Source organism: Empidonax traillii, unplaced genomic scaffold, assembly GCF_003031625.1.
Source record: "Empidonax traillii isolate 1590-97213 ecotype Southwest subspecies unplaced genomic scaffold, ASM303162v1 scaffold58:size1836614, whole genome shotgun sequence".
Lineage (NCBI taxonomy): Eukaryota > Metazoa > Chordata > Aves > Passeriformes > Tyrannidae > Empidonax > Empidonax traillii.
The window spans coordinates 1719462-1737095 of NW_020955251.1; the positions used below are offsets into that span (position 1 = coordinate 1719462).

A 17634-nucleotide genomic window follows, 5' to 3' on the forward strand; every position below is an offset into this window, starting at 1 on the left:
TGTGCCATGTCACCTGCAAGTGAGCTGGTCAGCACCTTGTGGTCAGCACTGTTACTTGTGGTAACAGTGATGATTTCCTTTCATGACATCACACCTCCTTTAAAGAGTCTGTGACTAAGAAGGAGCAAAGTTTATCAGAAACCAGCCAGGTAACCCTTACATCAAGGTACAGCTTTTTTTTTTTTTTTTCCAGGAGAATTTTTGCCCAATACCCATTCTTACTGAGAACAGCCTCTGAGATCACAGAGGGAACCTGATTAGAAGTGCAAGGCAAACATGGGGATTTGTGTCATGTAATCAGACAACAGGTCTCCTCTGTCTAATCCTTGAGAAAGGTTGAATCTTGTCCCTGGGAAAGATGTTCTTATTCTGCTGAGCTCTCTGGACATTTCTGAAATTCACAGCTCTACATATGTCCATCTGTGTAATGAACAAGTGTTCATTAGATATACACAAAAAATCTTCCAAATAGGTTCAACTGGAATGCAAATGAAGGCCTGTGGCAAGAAGACAAATTCCTTCTTTTTGAGTTGACCTTTTCTATTTCCATCCACACTGACTGATCTGTATTAGCTCAAGAAACAGTACAATTTCAGTTGTGGCACTTTTAAAAATCAGGTATTCTTCAAACTCGCTGCTCTGTCTGTGGGAAGATACATTTACTAGAGATTCAATCTAGAATCATCCAAGCTTCTGAGGTTGTACTGCATGAAATAGTTCAATTAGGTAATGGTACATCAGTATTTTTAGGAGAACCTTCATTTATTACATGGAAGTGATCATAAAAGTTGAATGAGTTCTGGAAATAACTTGTTCTTTTCTGAGACTATTCAAAACCTCATCTTTATTTTTAGATTAAAAAATCTGTCTTAGTTTTAAGCTGTATAGATACAGCGTACTTAGAACATATATAATTAGAAAGGAGAAGTCTAGATTGCTCTAGATTAGGAATGGTAAAATTTTCCTTAAGCCTGATAGTGGCACTGAGTGTGGTTTATCACTGGAGACAAAATATTTCTTTATAAGAAAGTGACTTGCTTCTCAAATTCTTTCAGGTACAATCATCTGTCAACTGGGTCTGCAGGATCTAACCTCACTTCTGTAGATACTGAGGCAAACAGAATGGGAGAATTTTAATTGCCTCTATCTAGCCTTTTGTCTGCACCTTCCCTCCTGCGTAGGATGTGGAACTGAACTCTAAGCCCAAAGGTTGCATCAAGTACTTGTAACTGTGTCCATAGGTCTGACACACTGACAGTCCTTGACTTCCTGCCCATCTGTGGAATTTCTTTCACTTCCCTAAATACTGTAGAAACCGTGTTTCTGATCATGTAGCTTTCTATATTGATTTTATGTGAAAGCTTGCTCATTTTGAACTAGGCATTTTTAAAATGAAAGTGTTCAGCTCCTATACCCCAAGAGTACACTAAGGCACAAAGAGAGACCCTGGGTTTCTTAAAGTATGCCTATGAAAAGACTGCAAGTTCCAGCAGGTAAGGCTCCCTGGCATTATGCAGTGGAAGATCTTAGAAGTAACATATAAAAGAAGTTTTGCAGTGTTAAAATACTAATAACTGCAATGGAACATAGATTTTGAGGCACCTCCTCATCAGAAACATTTAAGTGTGTACTGAAAATATTAATGTGGAAAGAATCAATTTAGATAAACCTCAGTGCATGGATGGCTTTATTGGAGTGGGCTGTCCTTAACAGTGGAGAGAAACAATCTTTAAACACAGGTGAGCAATATTAATTGTTATGATCTTTGAAATAACAGAAAACTACAGCATAGAGCACAATATGGCATAATTTTAGATAAGCTGTATAGAATTCTTGCACTGTTGGCTCACCAGTATGTGCTCTAGACAAGGCATGTATCAAAAAAGAAAATTTTTGTAGGAAAGAAGTCTCTTTTTCAATTTCTGTTTGTTGAATAGTGATTGTATCGGCACTGAAGATGCTAAGTTTCCTGCTGAATTAGATGTTTTATGGTGCCACGTTGCAGGGTTGACTATATATATCTAAATGTTTTATAAGTAAAGGACACAAAGAGCCCTATCCAAAGAGAACTCCTGAGCCTGTATATTACCCCATTATAATCCATATAACCAGGTCTGACCTAGTGTGGCATTTTGCTGATATATTGCTGTAACAACTACATATACACATTGTAATACAGTTCAGGCTATTACCAATAAAAGTCAGTTATTTGGCCTCTGACATTTATACAAGCCATAAATATCCAGAAATAAGAAACCTAGATCCTGCTTTCCTATTTCTTGTCTTCCTAATGATGCAGTTTTTTTCAAACTGGTTAACAGCCCTGTGTCCAAGAGCTGTTCAGCTCTATGCAGTTATTGTGCACATTTCCTTTTGCTTAAATAAATGCAAAATTTTCACTGAAGCTCTTTAACAACAATTTTTCCGTCTATGCTTTTGACACCTCTGTTATAGTCTCTCTGGGTTGTAATATGAAAATCCTTAGATGCTCTGACTTAAATAGTCCAGTTTTGATGCTTTTAATGTGACATGCCTCCCTTCCAGGGATCATTTATAGCGTAAAGCCAAAGCTGGTAGAGCCGGCCAAAATTCTTTTTTTTTTCTTTTTTTTTTTTTTTCTATACTGAGCTAAAACATTGCAAAATAAAACACAAAAATGAAAATACATTTTCTTAAATTTTATGAAGTAGAAACACAAGACTTTAAAAAAAACCCAACCCCAAATGTCCTCTCTGCTGGGCACATTTTGACATGTTCTGTTTTACATTAACTTCAGCCACTGCAACTGTCTTCTACCAGGCATCCATGAAAATTTAGGTCTTTTTTTTTTTATTTTTATTTTTTTTTAAAATTTTAAATTCATCCATTTGGCCTTGGCACAGCAGCTCCTAGATGTACTTGGATGGTCAAATACATTTACTAAAACATTTTAAGTCACTTGGTTCAGATAAAACCTGTGTAAGCAGAGACAAGCCTTGTGCCTTACTCAAACTCAACTCAGCAGTCTGATCTCAGCACCGAAACTCACTTAAATGTGCCTGACCATCCTGATTTAAAGAGCTGGTGGGACCATGTAACTCACCTAGTTTGAGACGTGGGGTAATGAGCATATGGAGAATTATACTTATTTTAACTCTTCAATGTAAACTTTGCTGCCTCACCTGATTGCCACCATTAGAAATGTGGGCTTGTAGCTGTGAACCCCACTGACCAGGCCTGACAAAGCCACAGCCCCAAAGACAAAATCTGTGCTCCAGATCAATGGGGACTTTGCTTAAGCATAAAGGCTCTTTGTAGGGGGATTGAGCAACAACCTATAGCCCAGCTGGGGTTGGCCCATCTTTCCAAGTGGCCAGTTGCTCTCTACCAAGTTAGGTAGAGGGAATGTCACCCAAGCACAATTCTAAGCTAGCAGACAAACACAAAACAAGTATCTCTGTGAAGATCACTGTAGGAATTTGTGTCCTGCTTTGAAACCCCATAAGGTCTTGACTGCCAACTTCAGACCCTAATACGTTTTTCCGGCACTGCCAGCACTTGTTCCCAGGCCCCCTCCTATGATGCTGATATCTCAACTCCTTACCTCATACCAGACACCTGCCTTGCCCAGTGGTTTGACCCTTTCCTGACTTTGCCAGTTCTTGGTCTTGTTTGTCAAGATTTATCTTGACTTCTTTCACTCTGATTCAACAGAGTTTAACCAAGAGGCAGGACCACCCGTGTCCCAGTTGTGACAAACTGAATCAGACTGCAGCTTGATTTCCACCAAGTTTGAGAGTCCTGACTACTGTAAACATATAATAAAAGCAACTTTTGAGTTTCTTTTCCCAATTGAGATTGGAAGGCTCTATACTCTGCTTGGTGGCTTTTATTCTTTTTAAATCAAATATAACATGACGAATTTTGGGAATGGCACATCTGCTCTCCTCCACAATTTCATGGGGAATGGTGGAGGCGAGTTGAAGGAAGACAAATGTATCAAAGGCTATTAAACACAAATATACCATCTGTGATCCAGGAAGTCCCTGGACTGCAAAACACTGAAAAATGGGAAAATACATCAGCAAAGTGTCACTGGCCCTACTCCATCCTGCTGTTGCCTGCGGTTGGACACAGACTTCCATGGTCCAAGAAAGATGTTTTTATGTTCTCAGGTATCCAGGGGGGAAATCATCATCAACATTTGTAATAAACTTCATTTTTTTGCTGGGGCTGGGGTTAGAGGGGAAGAGGGGGAAGAAACTGGGAAAACTGAAGATGGGAGTCTTATCATCTGCTTAATAGAGCCACTGCTTTAAGTGCCCCTGCAATTGCCTGAATTTCAAAGAATTGACTGATAGCACCAACAGACATCTTCCAGAGCAGCATTATCTCTGTATGTTTCAGAGAGAAGGTGATGGCTGTGGGAGGAGGGAGTAAGCCCAAGCACTTAGTGAAAGGAAGGGCAACAGAGGACCTGCAGAACCTACTGGGTTAAATAAAAGGGGGAGAAAAGGGGACACCCCACACCCCACTCCCAACACAGTAGAAGTCTTTGGTATGGATTAGAGGCACAGACAGCAGAGCAAGCAGTGTCACAGGCACAGAGGGAAAACTGAACTTTTAAAGCCTCTATAAGCAGAGAAGACCTGAAAGAACAGTCCCTGAGCTGGGCTGTGAGTTTGGATGGCAGATGCTCCAACAGAGATGAACCTCCTGATAGAGAATATATCTACAGTATGCATCCCTAATGTCAGGAGATGTCACTCCTTCAAGCCCCCCTAACAGGAGGTGCAGAATTTAACAACATTTTGCAGAAACTTGCTAAAAGGCTAAAGAAGACTGCTCCATTTCTGAACAACCTGCAAAATACAGGGCTGGGCTGTGCACTGATGAAGTGGTGTAGCCTGTTTCAGCTTGTCACAAAGAAGCACAAGATCAGTCAGCATTTGAGATGGGGTAGCACAAACCCTGAGCCCTAATACTGTTGTTTCTGAAGGAAGATGTGTTTCTTTTATGCCCTGAACACACTTGCTCCCCAGTTCAGGCCCCAAGTATGGAGGAAGGGAGGGTGCCACCAGCCTCAGACACGTGGGCAGGGGGTGGTGCAGACACACCACAGCATGGGCGGCTGACACGTACCCGAGCCCGGAGCTGTCTGGGGATAACCTCAGCATCTGGCAAGTCTATCTGCTGCAATGTTCTACACCATTTGTCCAAGATTTTCTCTTCTCTCTCTCCATGCAGTGACCTAGTGGACCCCTAGGAAGAGTCCAGCTCCAATGCAATTAGCACAAACATCAGAAAACCTCTCCCTGTCACACAGCTCCATACAGCCAGGGCACAGCTTGAACATGTTTATTCTGTGCAAAGCTTAAGAAGAATTTGCATTAGAAAACAGAGACAAATGGAAATTTTGGCTTTCACTGCTGTTTTTAAAGCAAATGCCACCCAAAGAGCTATTTACCTATTATCCAAATTCTGTTGTTGATAGCTCTAGCTTTGCAATATGAATTTTAAAAATTTATTTTAAAGCGATATTAGGAAATGTGTTTTACACCATGTAATTATATTAATAAAGAAATTTGTTTGATGTTAAATATTTATTCTTCTCTCCTTGTAATCATACTTTTGATGCAGCATACATTTACAATGAAAAATTGTATTTTCAAATGTCTTCAACCTGGTTTTATGATTATTTGTTAATCACAATCCATTAAGACCTTAAGGTTTTGAGTGAAGGGTTTGGCTTTTGGTGGGGTTTTTTATTTTTTTGTTTTGTGTGTGTGTGTGTGTGTGTTTTTGTTTGTTTGTTTTGGGTTTTTTGTGCTTTTTTTTTCTTTGTTTTTTTTTCCTCCTTTTTTTTTAATGATCTGTTTTGCTTTGGTTGGCACAGTGTAAAAAGTAATTTGGGTTTAGCATGTAGAATTTAACTAAGCTTTATTTATTTTATTGTCAAAAGTAATAATAGGGGGTGTTTTAAGTACTTTGAAGATGTGCATTTAGTGGTCTTTGAAGCATAATCCCATTAAGATTAATAATGAATTACATCTGAGAAAGACTATGTCCCTTAATACTAATGTCTTTTGCAAGGTGGATAAATCACTCAATTTAACAGCAAAGACAAATATGCAGAGGAACTGAAGTTGCACTGGCTTATTTGATGTTGGGAGGTTCTAATTTTGGTTTTTGTTTGTTTGGTTTGTTTTGGTTTGGTTTGTTTTCTGTCTAGAAGAAAACTAGTCAGAGACTCGTGGTCATTGAAAACAATGGGGGGCATCAGGCACAGCATGGGGAGCTGGTCGAGGGAGGGGATGGTCCTGCTCTGGTCTGTACTGCTGTGGCTTCAACTCGTGTCCTGTATTCAGTTCTGGGCAGTGCAATCTAAGAGATTATTAGAGAGAGGTATTAGAGATCACCTAAAGGAGAGCTACAAAGATGATGAACGATCTGAAGGGGAAGCCATGTGAGGAGAGGCTGAGGGTGCTTGGTCTGTTCAGCCTGGAGAAGAGGAGACTGAGGGGAGATCTCCTTGCAGTTACAGCTTCCTCATGAGGGGAAGAGGAAGGGCAGGCACTGATCTCTGCTCTGTGGTGACCAGTGACAGGGCCTGAGGGAATGGCCTGAAGTTGTGTCAGGGGACGTTTGAGTTGGATGTTAGAAAAAAGTTCTTCACCCAGAGGATGGTTGGGTACTGGAACAGGCTCCCCAGGGAAGTGGTCACATCGGAAAATGCTCCGGGGCACATGGTGTAACTCTTGGTGTTGTCCTGTGCAGGGCCAGGGGCTGGACTTGATGATCCTTGTGAGTCCTTTCCAATTCAAGATATTTTATGATCCTATGATTTGTGTAAAGCCATACCCAGGGATGACCAGCTCCCTTGAATAATCATGCTCCACTTCCCAATACTGCAAACCTCACTGGAACAGTTCCACCACTGCCAAAGGTTTCCCAGTAGGTCTTGGTCATGCTGCACACAGAAAACCTGAGGCAGCCCAGATGGGCTGAAGAGCTTAATTACGGAGAGAACGTAGCTGCCCTAGTTCTAATTTGGCTCAAAAACCTGTGCTCCTAAGCATCCTCTCTGGTCTTTCACAGATACAAACTTCAAACTTCACTCAGTGGTGCTGCAGTGTCCCAGAGGGAAGAGATTCTGCCTCTTTGCCAGGAATGGAGACATTTTTTGTGACATGCACAGCTATCAAGTAAAAGGTAGATAGATGTGAGGCATGGTCTTGCTCTTTTAAGAGCAAGAGGAATGTACCCAAGGGCTGAAGTAGAGTCTGCAAAGGAAAGCCCTGTTATGGCTCACACTAGCTTGACCATGCCAAAGGAGAATCCATCTCCCTTTGGCATCTGTTCAGTCCTTGTAGCAGGGACCTGGTGGAGCAGGTCTCCGTTCCCACTCAGGTGAGATAAACATCATTGGTAGCACACCAGGCAGAATCTCCTCCTGTGCCCTGCTCTTACATGTGTGTCATCCAGCTAAGTCTTCATCCTGCTTAATTTACAAGAGCTAAAGAGATCACATTACACACCAGTACAACCACAAAATCGGTGCTGCTCTGCCCAGCAAATAATGGTATATGTCGCTTCTGATTACAATTGGTTCAAGGGGACAACAAACCTCACAGTATATGCAGCCTTCAAAGCACCTATTAAAAATACATTTTTATGTTGTAATTGCTTACTAAGAAAGATGCATTGATTTCTTTCCCTCACATCTGAGAAGCAATTGCACAGACGTATTCAGAAGAATGCACATAATATACTTGAAAAACTAAGCGTGAAAAATCATTTTAGATTTCACTGAGTGTGAATTTGGGGAGAAAAATTATCCCTCTACCTTCTCACTACTAATGCAGTAGGGTTTATTTTTGAATGAAGGCAATATGAGCTTAAATTAAATGTCAAATATAATTTAACATTAAAGCATGAAGTGGCTGAGCATGTGCGTGTCAAAGCTAGCAGCTCTTCTGAGTGGTTAATTGCTATCTACAAAATAATAACCTATAAAAAGATCTCTCATTTTCAGTAGTGAGGCTTAAATTTACTGTACTGGAATAATTCTAACAAAATAGAGCTTAGAAGCCTTTTTAGTCACCCATGCCACATGAAGACACACAATGCCAAATAAAAACATCTGCAATCTGGTTGCCTACTTCTCTGGGAGATGTCTAGACTCCTTTTATAATCAGCAATGAGAAATAAACACTTCTAGGCTGTAGTTCATCTTGTCCTAAACTAGATATCTAAAACAGGCCAGAAGAATGACATCTGAAAAATGCCCTTTTCTCTCCGCTGACTGTAAAGGGAGCCAGCAGTGATTAATTCAGGTAGAAAGCTACAAGGCAATGTGTAGTTTTGATCATTTTCTGCCAACAAGATCAACTGGCCAATGGTGTAATTATATTTTTATTAATTTTTTTTTTTCACTGACACCTGATAGGTAACTATCATTAGTGCTAGAGAGCAGCTATTTTCTACAACATGCTGCCTGCTTCAGAAAGTAGTGAATTCCTTGCCAAAAGAAACTCCGGGTCTGGGACTTTATCTCTGAGGCTGAACTCCAGAAAGACATTACAACAGCCAAACACAGAGCAACACAGTCCCAAGGGACTTAACCTTCCATGCACTGGCTTAATTTTAGCCACACAAATACTCTCCTAGGGCAGATATAGACAACTTCTTAAATAAGTTGTTGGCTACCAGTGGGCAGCAGTCTGTCTTACGTAGTACAATGAAGTGGCTGGAAACCAACACTGATTTTTTTTTTTTTTATGGTATTCCTAAATATGTAAAAGTATAAATAATACAGAAAATCTGACTCAAATGCATTAGGAACGACTAGGCAAAATCTTGATATGTGTGAAGTTAATGGCAAAGCTATCACTGACTTAAACTGATTTACAACTTCAATTTTTCAGCATTTAGAACAACTAAGTATCTAAGACGGTTTCCAGAATATAAAATAGCAATACATTATTGTAATGTCTCTATACAACTATTTCTGAGAGAAGGAGAAAGGAATTTGAGATAAAAAAAGAAATCAGTTTTGTAAAGGCAATATCATTGGGTTCAATGAATATAAACCCAATAAACTACAATTTTCATCATGATTTCTTGTTTGTTTCAAAATAACACACCCACTGATACAGAAGTTTTGATATAAAAGTTGACAAGGGTCATGCAAGTTATACAATGGAGAGTGCTGAAAAGTTAAATTAACTGACTAATCTGAACACTAAATATACCTTATATAATCATGAAAGCATTGAGTTAGGTTCCTAAATGCTAGATATAACATCCAGTGAGTGATGGAGATGAAAGAAATGGAGACTAATCACAGCAGAAGAAGTAAACAATTCCTGTCCAAACCTTTCCACCAAAACAGATGCCTCTAAACCCTACAGAGCTGACTTTTTACTTTATCATTGAAAACTCTGAAACCGAAGCAAGCCTTAAGTTTCATTGAAAATTACTGTTTTGTTTGCTCTCCAGTGTCCAAAGGCAGCACAGACAGTGGGCAAGCAGCCCAACACGGGGTAAGGCCAGAGGCAGCTCGTGGCTCTGGTGCCACAGCCACACTCTGCACAGTCACTGCCAAATGTGCAAATCTGCAGGAGACTTTACACAGTGGCACGAGCCTCGGGCACAGTGCTGACATCCTCGACTGCTGCCAGCTTGGCCATTGCTTGTTCTCCCTGAGGACGGTCAGGTGCCAGCCATGAGCTGTTTAGAGCAGCTCCCAGCTCCTTCTGCCTGCTTGTCTGAACTGAGGGGCTGCCACATTGGCAACAACCTCTCAGCACTGTCAGAGCAGCCCTGAACTACCTCAGCTGCAGCAGCGGGAGCTCAGGTCTTCCTCTGCCAGAGCAACAGTGGCTGTTTGTGGCTGGGGAGGCTACAGCAGCCATGGGGGTGGTTCCTCACCCCTGTGATCTCTGACTGAGAAAGACAGTGAGGATTATTTATTATTTCAAGCCCCAGCACAGTGTGCACAGGACACACCTCCTCTGCTGCCATCCTTCTCCTTAACATACCGTGAACAAGCACAGAGGGGCTCAGGGTTATTTCATGGCCTCAGATAAGGTCTGAGATGGTCTATTTATTCATAATTCCCAGTTTGGCGACTGTAGGAGTTTGCTGATGTGGCTCCTCCTCCACATTTTTAGCTTGTGTGAAACCTCAGTACCTTTCCTGCACTGTGACTTCTGCCAGCCCTCCTGGTAATAGGCACAGGTCCACACCACAGAATGAAGAAGCAGAAGGCCACGGTAATCACATCTTTCTCATTTCAGAGGTATCCCGCATGTTGATACCTCTTGCCAGCCTGAGGCAGAAAAGGCCAAAGAAAGACTGGTGCTTTGCTGTACTGGGTGGAAAAAACACCTACTCAGATTGCTGAAAAAGTGTAACATCCAGGGGATGCTGTAGCACCATGTGGAGTGACTTGCATTGAACTTGCATTTCAAGAGAGGCAAGAACATCCCTGTGCAGTGACTCCAGTGATTACATGGTAAGAACAGAAAGTGAATCAGAAGAAGGAAGCAGTGGTAGTAAAACTGGCACAGCAAATGTTACTTACTCTGGCATAAAGTCTGCCGACATCAGATCAACCAAGAATATTATCTATTTAATTGTTAGTTATTCTGAATTCGTGCAGTGTGATATAATCACCAATTTGTGTCATCTGGTTGCTCCTTCTTCAGCAAAGCTTTGGTTCTTAGGCTACTGTAGAGACCTAGAGATCTCTACACCTGCTACCTGAAGTCTGGTGAACTGCTCCCATCAGTGCTATGATGCTTCGTTAACATAATCCATTCATCAGCATCTCTGTCTTCTATATATATGAGGTCGTAATGAATGTTTTACAAAAAGAAATAATCACTTTGCCCACCAAGAGAGGATCTGAACACCTTATAATACTGGTCATCATATTAAAAATCTAACTGCAGTATTTGTTGAATGGTCGGTCCCCTATTCTTCTGCAAGTTAAACTCCATCAAAAATAATTAGGAACTTCAAAACCTCAAAATTTGCTGATTTAACAGAAAAGATGGGTTGTAACAGATGAACTCCAGCAAATTTTGCTGAGGCGGTTTAGATGTTACTGCTCTCAGTTATTTTTCCCATCCTTCTGCCAAAGTTACTGCCCCTGGGCAGAAGGGCAAACTAAAACCTGGGCCCATATCTCACACAGTCCCTTCAAACTGCTGAGATATAAGCCTGCAAAGGGATGCCCTTGAAGTACAGATGTCCAGACTTTTTTTGTTGACTCCAATTCAGAGCAGAGTTGAAATAACTATTTCCAACAAAAGCCCTAAAAAGAGAATAAAGGAAAACAAAAATGTATCAAAACTACCTCAGTTTTCTCTTCCACTTGTGTTCTCTCAATAAATTCAAGTCACAGCCTTGTATGTCTACAACTGTCCTGTCTCTGTTAGCTGCTAGTTTTGGCCAGGGTCTTCTATTATAGGGCAAGATGAAAAGGAAGTTATGAAAGGATGTGAGCCATAGCTTTCCTAAACCTTTTATATTTTCTAAGTTCCTCAGTCAGCTCCCAAATACCTTTTCGGGTTCTCTCACAGTTCCAGCATACAGAATGGAAACACAAAGTGCCAAACAGATGCAGCTATTTGTAAGAAAAAGCCAAAACCTTCTGTCCTCTCTCAATGATCTCTGACTTTCCGAATCTTGCCTGAACATTCATCAAATATTCTCTTTTTCTGTTGTCACCCCTCTTAAATACATAAAGAACTTATTCATGAATGTATAAACTTTTGTCAGTCTCTAAAGTAAATGGAATTTTCTTTTAAAAGGCTTTAAATCAAACTCACTCAGTGCATGGTGCTCTGTTCTGTTATCCTTCTTTCTTCAGAGACTGTGTCTGCTTTTGATCCTTTATTCCTGACTTCTCCACAGCACTTATTTCTCTGTCAATTTGGGAGCTATGCCTTGTGTTAATGTTTAGACAGAGTATTTTGATGTTTTTCCTGTCTCACTTTAAAAAAAATTCTCTCTTAAAATTTGTGCTGATGAAGGTTAAAGATGTTCAAGGTTAATGTAATTGAGGCTTTTGTTCTCCCCACTCTGCAACCCGTCATACAGAGAAATAGTCAGGTAACTGTTGATGAATCAGAAATTCCTTTTCAGTTGCATCAAGCTCTGCACCTGCACAGGTAACCAGCTTTGGCTCATCTTACTACAGCATAAGGGCCAAACTCACCAAGGACCAAAGATCATAGTCCAGGCAAAAGTTCCTCTTCAGGAAGCAGTACTTAGCTTCTATCTTTCCTACTTGAACCTTTTGCATACTGAGGGAAGTACGATCTTGCCATTTCCACCACGCTATGCAAGGAGACCACCACTTTGGTGTTAGGAGTCATGCCATCTTTTCCCAAACAACATTAAATATTCTTTGAACACTGCTTCATGTAATACCTGTCTCTAATGGTTAAATCACCCTTATTCTTCCAGTGAGAAGACAAGCAATAAAGCAACAAAGACTGAGTCAGCTGTAAGACAGAACGCAGCTGAAAGAGCAAAGAACTCTTTCTCTGATGCTGGTGTGTATATGCACAAATAAATGCATATTTTTTTTTATTAATTTTTGCATTACACTCACTTTCAGAGACAGAGAAGTCTCTGTTAAGAAGCAATGGAGAACTCTGAGATAGAGTAATTGGAAACATGTCCTTCTGTGGCTCCTATTCACTGCTGGTGTTCAGCAATAAAAAGAGAATTGCAACCATGAATCACAAACACTACCGTGCTGTCTTAATACTGCCTTTCAAGAACTGGAAAGACAAATACCACTTAGTCAAAGAGAAACTCTCTTATGTCTGATACACCTCCAAATACTCTGTGATTAATCTTTTTTCTTAAAAACAAACAAACCAAAACAAACAGTGGTTGAACAAAAAAATCTTACATCTGACAATCTAGATTTCTAAAGCTGTGATGGAATGAGGCCATTGGTGAGCAACAGTAGAACTTTACATGGAAAACCCCCCAAACACTTTACTAAAGCTATCAAAAGAGCTATTCTTTTAGATAGTTTTGGAGTAAATAAAACAACACTTACTCCTTTTAAGTGATTTGTTTGCATTAAATGATTCATTTGCATTTATTTGTCTAATCCCAGAGAGGTTATTGTGCAGCAGCATACTCACACATTCAGTCGGGCTATTCTTTAAATCTGAGTGCTGTGCCTTCTAAAGTGGGTGTGTGGATGCTGGATAGCAGCAGAGTTGGAATCCACTACATCAATTGAAAGAGTTTTCTATTCTGTATTGTCCCTATCAGACTTGCTTGTTGAAACAACATCAACCTTTCAGCAGTGGGAAGCCGATGGCCTGGGGAGCAGGAGGGATTCCTGACGTGCCACGCGGCCCTGTGGGAATCACTGTGAGATGTGTTTGCAAAAGCTCTGGTGGCTGCCACTGTTCTCACTGTGAGCACTTTTTGTACAGCTTCCATAAGCCTCTTCAGGATTATAGTCTCAAAGTGCTTAACTGGAAGGCAGTCAGAGTTTCAAGCACAGATCCCTTCCCAAAGTCATGCACACCCCTTGTGCCTTCAAGGTGGGACTTGAAGGTTTTTGGTTCGGCTGGGCATCACTGCCATTTTTGCCTACTTGCTCTTGCTGCTTTTCTTGCCCCATCACTGGCCCTTGTCTGGATCAAGGAGCTGAACTGGTAAGAGACTGAAAAGGATATAAAGTCAGAAGATTTTTGTCCACTTAGCACCCTGAACTGGTTCAACATGATGGATCATGGGCTTAATGCAAGAAAGAAAGTGGACACAGATAGCTGGGGTAGATCCGAAGAAACTTTTTACAGTGGTTTAACCATATTGTTAAACCACACCCTCAGTCTGTCTATCTATCTATCTATCTATCTATCTATCTATCTATCTATCTATCTATCTATCTATCTATCTATCCTTCTCCCTGTGCCAGAACTTAGGAGCTCTGGTTGAAAAGGACACTTACATGAGTGCTAATGCAGCCTGAATAAATGGTGGCATTTAGGCAGTGGCAGTGTGGGGGTTGAGACAGCCATTACATAACGTAATTGGAGATTTATCCACTGAAGCTTTACACTTGGAGAGGGACAAACTGGATGTCCCAGAAACCAGCAGTTAAACAAACACTGAATTTGTAAACCCATTCAGAATTTGTAAAAAAGTATTGTTGTTTTATTACTGTTATTTATCTTGATCGCGTTTGTTCTGCTTAGAAGAAATAAAACACAGGCACTCTTTCCCTTAATTGCTGGGCCTATTCTTTAGTAAACAATGAAAAGTGATTAGAGATGTTTTTTTGGCATGCACAGCCCAAAACCACCTAGTGAGAGTTCAAAGAACAAAGAAAATGCTTATTGGAAGAAATTACTCAGCTAACTAAACTTGTGTATCTTCGAGTCAGACATTTTTTCGGCATCTTTACCCCATTTATCAATGCACAATTACTGTCACTATTGTGTTGTGTCATTAGGCGTAAGGTTACAAGTGCCAGTCGGAATAAAAAAATTGCAGTAATGTTGGCATAATTTTTCATTATCATCTTCATTAACCACAGCTAGTGGGAGTAAGAGTTTATCCTTGCTGTTGTCATCGTCATGACAACGCTTCCAAAGCTTGTCTGCCAAGAGTTCACCAGATACAAAAAACTGAATGTCCTCATTATTCCACTTCTCACACTCTCACCCATGCCAAGGGTGATCCGAGATGCACAGGGCCCTTGATTTATCCCCTGTGATTTCTCTTGACAGCCTGGTATGGTGTCTCAGCTTAAGGCAATCGGTCTGATTTCACAGTTTAATTACTGCTAATCTGAAGGAGCGTGGCCAATGCTAATGAGCCAGCAGCAATCAAAGCAATAATGGCTAAACTCACCCGGTTTCATTCTTCTTTTTTTATTAAAACACCCCTTCCCTGAAATAAGCAAGTAATTTCTCCTTCTGTGTACAACTGCATTGAAAGAGCAGACAAGCTTCATGTACAATTTCATGTTCTTTCAGAAGCAGACCAGAAGATTCCTTAATATTTTCCACTTAAAAGCTCTGTTTAACGTTAGTTTTCAAACAGCCTTGATTCAAGAAAAGAACCAATAATTAGAAAAAACTCATTAGCAGATCACTAGCTCAACCACAGAACATGCACACTGGGGCCAAATTCTGGAGGGAGGCCTTCTTGATTTTTGCAGGTGGGCATCACTAAATTATGCAGCAAATGAAAATATCTATACTGGCACTCTGAAAGAGAACCTAGAACATTCAGAAAGGGCTTTATTGTAATGGGCATTGATTTAAAAACTGGATAACAATCTACCCTGCAAAATGACCAATGCCTTCAGTGGACACCACCGAATATCAGCGACTTCCGTGTTCTCGCTTTTCTTGAGCTTCTCTGCTATTGTTGAAAGAGATGAAAAAAAAAAAAATCTTCAGAACTGATTTCTGTCAATCATACCAGTTAAATACCTGGAGTAACCACAGGAAAATAAAAACAATTGGGCCCTGTATGTGCTTTTCCATACATCCATCAGCTGCATTACAAGTTTCTTCAGACAAATTTTCCTTGGTCTTTTTCTTCCTCAGAGAAGAAGCCTTACTTAATATATTTACCAAACTTGACTGTGATGAATTGATTAACATACAAAACCTTCCATACTTTAATGATTTCCCAGACAGAAAGCAACTTATCAGAAGCAAGAGCCCCAATATCAGTGTAAATCCTGGCTACTTCAGCCACCTTCATACAGCTATTCCATGTTTACTCTGGTGAGCCATAACTAGACTCTGGCTCATTTTGAATTAAGCAGAAAAACTGTGTTTCAGTGCTACTGTGTGTGATTTATGATATATAAATAGAAGGTTAGGCAATATTTTGCTTGTTAAATGACACGGGAGGAAGAAAGAGAGAGAAATCATCTATAAATAAATGGGTTTAGAGCAAATTTTGAAGAATGTGAACTGCTCATGTTGTGCATGTGCTTGTCTCAAGCTTATCTGCCATTATTTCAAATTTGGTGTTGCTCAGTTGACCTGAAGGAAAATAGTTTTTTCAACAATTTTGTGACACATAGGAATACCTGTGTGGAAAATCACATCTCCTTTGCAGAAAAAGGTGTTTAATAAAACAGTAAATATTAGAATGTGCAATTTATTTTTTTTTACAGCAGCGTCATTTAAATGTGTAATATAGCAAGACAGCGACCCTTAATAGGGTTAAGTTTATTATAAATCATTTTATCTCAACCATTCATTAAAGATCTTTTCCATCAATGATTGTTTCACATTCACAATCTTGTATTTAAAGATAGAAAACTCCAGACTGTAATGCTACAGAGATCTATTATTTTGCAGTGGTTTTAAAACTATTTTTTTTTTTTTTTTAACTCTGTCTCAGTACAGGGAAAATAATGCTCTGGGTGATCACAAAATATGGCTATTTCTATAAGATATATGAGAGAAAGAGAGAGTCACAAGAGGGGAACATCATTCTAATAATATTTTGTACTTCATCATAGCACTGTCAGAAGATGCCAATGGAGACTCTAAGTCATTTTAAAGAACCACTTCATTTACAGGGAAGGAGTTCACTCCTAATTAAGTTGGAAAGCCTCCAGGGCTTTCTCCAGCCTTTGCAATTCTGATTTCCTTGGAGAACTCCTGGTAAATCTAAGAGATCCAGAGATTTCAGTGTGATTAAGACCCTATTGACACAGACATTAAAACAGCACTAGTCAAACTATGCCATAAACCTTACACAAAAAAACCCCTTGTCCACAACAGCTCAGGTAAACTGAACTGGAATTCTGTTGGAATGACAGTAATACAGCATATCTATGGGGCACAAGTGGTAAAAAGGAAAAAAAAAATCTAGGTTAAAATCACTTATCTTCATTAGTACAGCTCATCAATATTCATCTGCCTTAGCTGGCTGAGGAACTCCGAAATATTGGTGTAAAGTTAAAAAAAAAAAAATTAAGCTAGAAGCTGCAAAATTCAAACTGTGTATGAGAGAGTTACAATTCTCTTATCTTCTCCCTTAGAATAGATCTATCTGGCAAGAATTTAATCTGGTGCCACCAAAGTCATGTAGCATAGCTACATGAAATATCTGAAGCCCTGTAAATAAAACTGGCACTTCACCATTAGGGCTAAATTCTGTGGTTTGGTTCACTGAAAAACTCTCTAAACTCTATCAGTGCAGCAGGCAGAAGAGAAGGAAGGAAGGTGGCACATTACCACTACTACTACTTATTATTACTACTATTATTACTAGTAGTATTATTGGTACTCTTATTATTACTATTAATTAATACACATACACACACAACTATAAGATGAGAATCAAATTGCCAAACTGCCACTTACACCGCTATCATTATCTCATTCTGAACCAAACTGATTATATCTAACATAGCAGTGGGCTGTTAATACATATGCACCCCAACAGAGAAGGCAAGGAAATATGCACTCTTATTTGTAGTTTCTCCCCTTTTATTGAATGTCCATCAGAAGGTCTTGGTTGATAAGAAGTTGTCACTCAAGAGTAAGTAGCAAACACAGGGACTTTGGTAAAATTGAGGCTTTGTAAATTTGGGTCAAAGAGAGCAAGTTGAACTGAAAAGAACTAATTTTA

General features: G+C 39.9%; 1 protein-coding gene across 1 annotated transcript in view; it reads right to left on the reverse strand.

Annotated features, from left to right (window-relative positions):
- Positions 1-17634, reverse strand: part of LOC114055541 (receptor-type tyrosine-protein phosphatase N2-like) — a 240855-nt gene that overhangs the window by 142314 nt on the left and 80907 nt on the right. The window lies entirely within an intron of this gene.